This window comes from Calonectris borealis, chromosome 8, assembly GCF_964195595.1.
Source record: "Calonectris borealis chromosome 8, bCalBor7.hap1.2, whole genome shotgun sequence".
Lineage (NCBI taxonomy): Eukaryota > Metazoa > Chordata > Aves > Procellariiformes > Procellariidae > Calonectris > Calonectris borealis.
In genome coordinates, this window is record NC_134319.1 from 25,773,412 (window position 1) to 25,781,324 (window position 7,913).

Sequence of the window (7,913 nt, forward strand, 5' to 3'; positions counted from 1 at the left end):
GGAAGTTCAAAGATGGGAGATGTAGGAAGGGGATTGTAGAAGAAATGGAACATCTCCCTTCTGCCAACAGCGTGCTAGTACATTAGCTCACCACATTTTATTTTACTTCATCCTTAGGCAGGGATGCTAACAAGTACTTAAACTCAAAATAACTATGACAGGAAGGCAAGAGCCAGCATCGAGAGAAGGCAATTTATTCAACACCAAGCCAGGAGTTTTGTCAACAAAATACTGTACAGGAAAGTAGAAATGGGAAACAAAATAAATGGAAGGAGAATAAACCAGGGTAACAAGTCAAATTGCAACAAAAAATGCAAAGGTTTTCAGAGAAAGGAAGCTGAGACATGATGTGGAAACCCTTACAATCCCAAAACCTTGCAACTCCAGTACTCAGAGAGGGAGGAGAGCTTTCCCTAACAAAAGGGTGGTTTTAAATGCATCTGTAAAAATAAATTATTCATAAAGAGATGCTGAAGAGATTTACTAAAAGTGTAAACAGCTGAGCTTCACACAGGAGTTAAAAAAGATGCAGGATAAATTAAAAGGCTGGAAGCATTGTCTAATAAACCCATTATTGCTAGGCACAGGGGAAAAAACACCCAGTTTGGAAGGCTGGCTGCGTACAACTGTGCCACAACCATGGCTGGTAACGTCCACATTGCTACAGGTGAAGTAGAACACATTTAATAATAAATTCCACATAATATCTCAAGAACTGCCTAAATACCTTAGAAACTAGTGCAAGACAACACCTTGTGATATCATACTGCAGGTGTTAGATGCACATTCGCATCTAGCTGGAATGTGCTGGAAAAAATATACCTGTAGTATATAGTTTGAAATCTGTGCTACCCCAAACATGATTAAATGAATGAAGCACTATACAGGATCAGAAGAGAAACACCAGCCATATTTAACAGGCTTTCTATGATCCTCTGACTAGCATTACCTTTGAATCCTGAAACCACGCGTGACAGTAGCAAGTAATCCAGGATCCCTGGGTCCAGAGGCAAAGCAGCTAGCAGCCAGCACATGCACTTCAGAAGCAGGCCAACACTCAAGTTCACAGCTGTTTCTATGTTTTACATTAAACCACCACTGGCTAAAACATGCAAGATCCATTCCTGGTTTTGGAGTACCCTCAATGCTTAGCCGTACGTTAAGTGCTCTGTTTGCAGCCTGCTTGCTGCTCCTCTTCTCAAGTCCTACTTATCTCCATGAACTTCACAAGCAGCCCACGTACCTAACCACAGTTCTGAATTTCAGTCAGGGCAAGTACTGGAAGTTCACTGCTGCAAAGACAGCTCCTTTTTTGGATCTGCTCTCAGATGAGGACAGAAAGGGTACAGAAGAAGGGCCTCTACAGGACAGAATGCTATGCATTTTCCCACCCCAAGTTTTTACTTATTTTAGAATTAACTTTAAGTTCACCTGAGATATTTTTGCCTTCCAGCTTTCAAGGAATCAATAATTTGGTAAATTTTATAGGGTGATAACAGAAGATTAAGATGAACTGAAAAAGATTGGTTCATCAACACTTTGCAGCACCTAATTTAAGCCTCTCCCAAAGATTTCAGCAAGGATCTAATCTACAAGCTCTGCATGTACTTCTATGACATTGTAAAGTAATTAATCTGATCCAATGCAGATCTAGCTATTAAATAAGACAGCAATAACTTTGTTATAAATCATTCCAAGAAGATGAAAGCAAAGAGGCTTGAATGCAAACTCCCAGATGATGCAAATAGTCTATTTACTTTGTCACCTATAATCAACAGCGAGAAGTCACCAATATCACAAGATTAACTACGCACAATTGGGTTTTAACATGATTGTTTACAGTATTTTCTTACAAATTCCTCTTTTTAATGCCTTGTTTAAAATTTTATAACAAATTCCCTTACATAAGCATTTGTTCTGTTTGCCCAACGGGGAATAATGGCACTTGAAATATACTGTGTATTTTCTAGCTACAGAAATCACAACTGAATCACAGTTATGTTTCACGTGCCAGAGACAAACGCACAGGATTATCTTCACCAGAGAAGCAACTCATTTTAATAGCATTGCTTCTCTTCAGCTTTTTTAACTAACCTAACAGGAAGAATCCTTTTAATACTTACTAAAAAGGAAACGGGTAGTGATGTTGTACTTCACTCTAGGGCTGAGTTCCTTCCCATGTGGCCAGGGAGGGTCAAATGGTGATAAATACAGCAAAACAGTGCTCGAAAGGCTGCCCTTATCACCACTTTGGTATTTTGGTCAGTTATTTTCATCTCTGTTGCAAAGCACATGGAACGTAGCTAAACCGAACAAATTTTCTGGAAGTTAGTCAGCAAACTCCTATGACTATCCACAGTATTAACCTGCGCAAGATAATCCCCCCCCTCCACATCATTCCTAAGCACTACTCCTTGGGAATCAGGAGGGATTTTTGGATAAGCCCCAAATAATCAAAAAAATTCCCTTGGAGGTAGAGAAGAAGTTATTGCAGTTTGACTTTTCAAGGTAACGGGAACTCATCCATTCAGCACAGATGTTTGGAACAATGTCAAACTTCAGAAGGTAACAAGGCATCGATGCCGATACAACTGAATATAGGGCTACTGTAAATGCAGGATATTGCACTAAGTTTATTGAACATGGGGTTTTTTGCATGCATGAACAAATTACCTTACCAAACTGTCTCTGTGGACAAATATACTGGACTGGCTATGTTTTGTGCAACTGAGTTTGACTTTGTTGCACAACAAAGAAAGGTATGGGTGGGCTATATGGCTCTATCTTACAATTCAGAAGGTACCACAGGTCACAGTAAAATGAGCAACTGACTTCTTGTACTCTGTTTTTCATTTGAGTTTCTCGTATGCTCTCAGGCCTTCAGATGAACTCTAAAATGTTAGATTTTTTCCTTCTTTAGAAACAAGTTTCTATGGTAGGGATGAGATTCTACTTGTCTAATTCTTGTAGACCCTGGAAGACACTGTGATAAGTCAATCAAAAAAAGATTTTTAGTTGGCTAAAATTCCTTGGTTTGTTCTCAAATTATTTTTTTTTCACTCCAAAGACTAATTGGTATGTTGAATACAAGATACCTATAATAAAGGCAGTATCTCTACCCTTACAGTGAAAATCTCTAAGTGTGCTTTGAGAAGTCATCTACCCAAATATCAGATATTTATAAACATAATATCTTCATGTTTTGAAATGAAAGAACAAGTGTTCTTAACATATTGTTTCTTCCAGTATCAAAAAGGAAAAAACAAACAAACAAACCTGGAAGGCTCTGAGTTCTCACTTCAAAGCTGTTGGACGTTGCTTGTAAGTTTCCCTCTTTCCACAACACAAAACAGTTTTCCTTCCTCTGCTTAAGTTTTTCATAGCCCATGAGCTGCATTTTATCCCTCTCATGACAGCCAGAGTCCAAAATTTCAGATACAGACATTTCTAAAGCATTGCAACACTGAATTGTCTCCTACCTAGCCTTGAAAGTAAAATATTTTTAAACTTCATTCTTCCTGATTTAGCGGAGCTGCAAATATCCACTTGACATCTAATCATCCAAAGTGTCTACCTTACAGATTAACATATCATTCACTGTAATTTCTGCATCTCAAGCTTGTAATACAGCTTTATACAGGAAATATATCCAGTACATTCAGCAAAATTACTATCCATGTGTGACCTTTCCTTAGAAGTGATGCTGCCACTGCAATCTGAGAAAACGGTGCTATCACCTCAAAGGTGACAAAAGAAAAGTTTACCATTCCGGCACAAAAAGTGAAAAAATTTAAGAAATAGTTTTTTCCAATATCAAGAATCAAATATTTGTGTGATTTAATGCACACAGACCTCATCATCTTTTATCAGAAGTAGCTTTAACATCCTAAGTAGTTTTACCATTCAAGAAGTGATGCTCCTCACAAAATGCAAAGCAGAACAAAACATCTTCCATCCAAAGAACAATATTCTGAACTTCTGATTCCTAAAGCCAAGCAGGCATAGTTTGCAGGGACACAAAGTGGAATTCAGGGCCAGTACTAGCATAACCGAGATCAGGTGCTACATAAGGTAAACTGCGAAGCACTGGGTGGGGAGGGAAGAAAAACCAAAAGACCCCAACAGGTGGAGGACGCCTCACTTCCAGTTCTTCCCACTAGGCCTCAGCTCCTCACAGCCTCGTACAGCTACTGGTGCTGCCACCACCTGCGAGCCTCACCAGGCAGCGAGGAAAGGCAAACCCAGAAGCCACGGGAGGCTGGTGAGAGCAGAGGCGAGGAAACGCTGGCACCTGCAAGAGGGGCCCTCGCGGCCAGACATCCCCCCCTGCCCTCCTGCCTGCCCCGGGCGCTGCTGCTGCCGGGGCCAGCGGGGGCTCCCCTCAGCCGCCCGGGTGGGAGGGAGGGGGGCAGGGGCAGCAGGCTCCCGCCGGGGACAGGGCGCTCTCGACTCGCTACCCCAGGGCCGGGGCTCCCAGGGACGACGCTATTTTTAGCCAGTGCTGTGCGGAACCCGCCAGACTGGGCTGTCCCCCTCGGCTGTGCCTGGGAGCATCGCCCGACACCCACCTCCCAGGTGAGGGGAGGGCTGAGGAGCCTGGAGCAGACCAACTGGAAACGACGAAAAACATCACGGAAAGAAACTCCGCTTGCGGCATTAACCCGAAGAGACCAGCCAGGGGCTGAGGCGGGGGGCCACGGCAGCCAGGCCGCAGGCTGCCTGAGTCGCGCTGAGGAACTCGGCCGCCCGCCTCTCGATGGAGGCAGCCGTGCCCCGCAGCGGGGCCAGCCACCGCGGGGCGAAACACCACCGCAGCCCTCAGGGAGCCTCCCCAACCGCCATCACAACGCTCCGGCGCCCCTACAGCGGCCCGCCCTGCCCCTCAGGCCGCGGGGCGCCGGGCAGGTGGCGATACCCAGACGCGAGGCGCAGGCACCGCCGGGGCCGGCCGCGGCCATCCCGGCCCCTCAGCGCGGCGCAGAAAGTTTCTCGCTTCCAGACCCACACGGCTCCCTCCCCCTGCGGCGGGCGGAACGGCAGCTGCCGCGCCCAATGGCACTGCGAGCGAGAGCCCCGGCGACCAATGGGAGGAGGCGGGACCCCCGGCAGCCACCCGCGCCGAGCGGCGGGGGGAGCGTCTCCAGGAGAGCGACCACGGCCACCGGGACCCCCGCCCCGGCCCCGGCCCCGGCCCCGCGCCGCCCGCCCGGCGGCCCAGCCGCCTCCCCCCTCACCGGGAAGCCTGGCTCCGCCTTCTCCGGGCGCGGGGGCCCGGAACCGGCCTCCTCTCCTCTCCGGCGCCTCAGGCCCGGGGCCGGGCCGGGCCGGACCTGGCCGCGGGCGCCTAGCGGGGCTCCTGGCGGGGGGCTCGGGCACCCGCAGCGGCCCCAACCTCCTCTCCGCCCCCTACCGCTCCTGCCGGGCCCGTAAACATCCCGGCATCCCCGAGGAGGGAGGCGGGGCGGCCGCCGGGCCCCGCCTCGCACCACCGCCCCCCTCCCGGCCGGAGGAGAGGGGTCCGGCGGCGGCGGCGGCGGCGGCAGCGGCTCCTCGCCGCCGCGCCCGGGCCCCGCTGCCTGCCTGCCGGGCGACGGGAGCCGCGTGAGGGAGCGGGGCACCGGCAGAAGTTGTCGTCCGGCGCTGGGCGGCCGGGACCCCGCCGCGCTCCGCCCCGCGCTGCCGGGCGGCCTCGTCCCGCGGGGTGACGGGCGCTGCCGGGCACGGCTCTGCCCCGGAACGCCAGTGTGGCGGCCGAGGGCTTGGCTGGCAAGCAGCTAATCCAGTCAGCGTGCATCCAGCGGCGGGGAGCGCCGGCCGGCTTCCTCCGCCTCCGTGCTTGCGGGAGAATTCGCAGCTCGTTTGAAAATTATTTGGCTTGCAAATGTTTTGAGACAGGGACCATTCATCTGCTGCGTGTTTATACTGTCAAGCACGATGGGGCCTTCATCTGCACGGACACTGCGGTAATACAGCAATTACGGAAAGCGCAGCGCTCTCCTGGCAAAAGCAGAAGTGTGCGGGAGCAGGAGAAACACAAGCTCAGGCCTCTGGAAACCAGGGACTGGTTCTTCTGCAGTTCAGTGAACGGCACTGGTCTAAGGCTTTGGCCCAGTCTGCTTTGGAAAACACTGCGTGTCAAACGATGTACTTTTCATTTTGTATATAAATTGTGACACTCAGTCTACAAGATACTAGGTATTGACTGAGTATATCAGCTGGAAGTGACTCAAACTCCTTTTTGCTATACTGGGAGAAATAAAAGTGACAGGAACAAAAAAGACCAGATTCTCGATGAGTCCTGTCCCACCAGCTTCTACTTTCGCAACAGCACTGGGGTTAGATAGATAAAAAATACTGACTTCCAGAATACTACTATTTTTCAGGTTCCTGAAAGTTTAGCCTGCTTCAGGATGAGGAAAAGCAATTAACTTCACTGAGTAGAGATCTTAAGAACCAACGATGGGGAAAAAGTATGAAAGCTGGCCGCAATTTCCCCAGTAAGGTTATGGATTATTGGAATCGAATGGCTTCTTCCTCAGGGGTGGAAACCCTCTGTAAAAGACAGATCTCTGGCATTCCAGTGAGAAAACAGTAATTTTAAACTATCTTGAATCAGACATACTTTATTTTTTCCAAAGCAAAGTCTCATTTCAGTTCTCATAAGGGTTGGTTGGTTGGGCTTTTTTTTTTGTAACAGGTAGAATTATACTTGGTTTATGTCTCTTGCAGAATAAATAGGAAATAGGCCAATGTGTCTGGGAAAAGTCTATTCACCTCCCTCTGTACAAAATAATACTGTCTGCTTCTGAGGCAAACTTTTCAGCTTTGAGAAATCTGCAGTGTATTCAGTGATACAAAGTCTAACGAAGTTTGCAAGGAAATTAGTTTTTTGTTGGCTCTCATTTCTCTCATGTTAACATGTTTATTAACCATTCTGCACGTTTCCTCTGTATATTGGGTTATTTGATGTCACTAGCCAAATACATTGACAAGGTGACCACTCTGCCTGTGGAATCAGACATACCCTATAATCTTCCCCTTTGAAGTGCATTTTGTATTTCTTTAAAAAGTACAGTCCAAAAGAATAAATTGGAATCATGATTAAGAGATATATATTTTTTTTCACGGATAAGCTATCTTGCAAAAGCAGTTTCTTGAACAAGAATTGCCTGGATTGTTTTCTTGTAAAAAGTGCAATACTTTAGGTTTCCCCACATACCTAAGAGTGAAAACTTGATAGATCTGCCATATAATGTTAAGAAGTTACTCAAAAGAATTACAGTCGGCAATTCCACTGAATGTTTTCCATCTCCAAAAGTCCCTTTAGTCTCAACCAGAAATTCAGTTGTGCGAGGCAGTCATGTATTTGCAAAACCTCTGATGGAATATCTGATTGGTGTTTGGTGTGCAGCTGACCACAAAATATTGAGTCTTATTAGGTATAAATTTTTGCAAGTAAAGGCAATTACTACTATAATATCCAGCTATTGCTCTTTTCTAGATTCTCTCAGATGGAAAATGAGCAGTTCATAATCACGGGGGGGAGAGACCTAGGTAGCATTTGAAGCTTTCTCTACATTCATGCATTAAAAGAGAATAACCTAGAGCTTACTTGCCTTTTTTTCCAGTGGGTTTCTCACTGTCTTACTTTGCTTAATCTGATTGTATTGGGCTTTTTTGTCTTTCATCCTATTTTTATACTCACTGCACTTACTTTCATTCTTTTTCTTTGATTTTCTCCATGCTGTTATTTCACTGTAGCTACTGTTACTACATTTCCATAATATTTTGACTTCTTTGTTTAGTTGCCTGAATCCAGCGGCTACTTTAGCCTGACATTACCAATTGCTGCAGCATCTTCTCTTTCCCTTATTCCAACCTTACCCTTCTTAGAGGGTGGTTGTTTCCATTTC

The 7,913-nt window shown here is 46.7% G+C and overlaps 1 protein-coding gene across 3 annotated transcripts in view; it reads right to left on the reverse strand.

The window, feature by feature from the left end:
- The window catches only part of NEK7 (NIMA related kinase 7), a 77,642-nt gene extending 72,327 nt beyond the window's left edge, over positions 1-5,315 (reverse strand). For 2 of the 3 annotated variants that reach the window (XM_075156549.1, XM_075156547.1), the window contains exon 1: positions 4,569-4,593. The gene's annotated coding sequence lies outside the window, so the exon portion shown is untranslated. Of the gene's footprint in view, positions 1-4,568; positions 4,594-5,234 lie in introns of those variants that run through there. The other variant, XM_075156548.1, reaches the window with a different exon arrangement.
- Between the last annotated feature and the right edge of the window lie 2,598 nt (positions 5,316-7,913).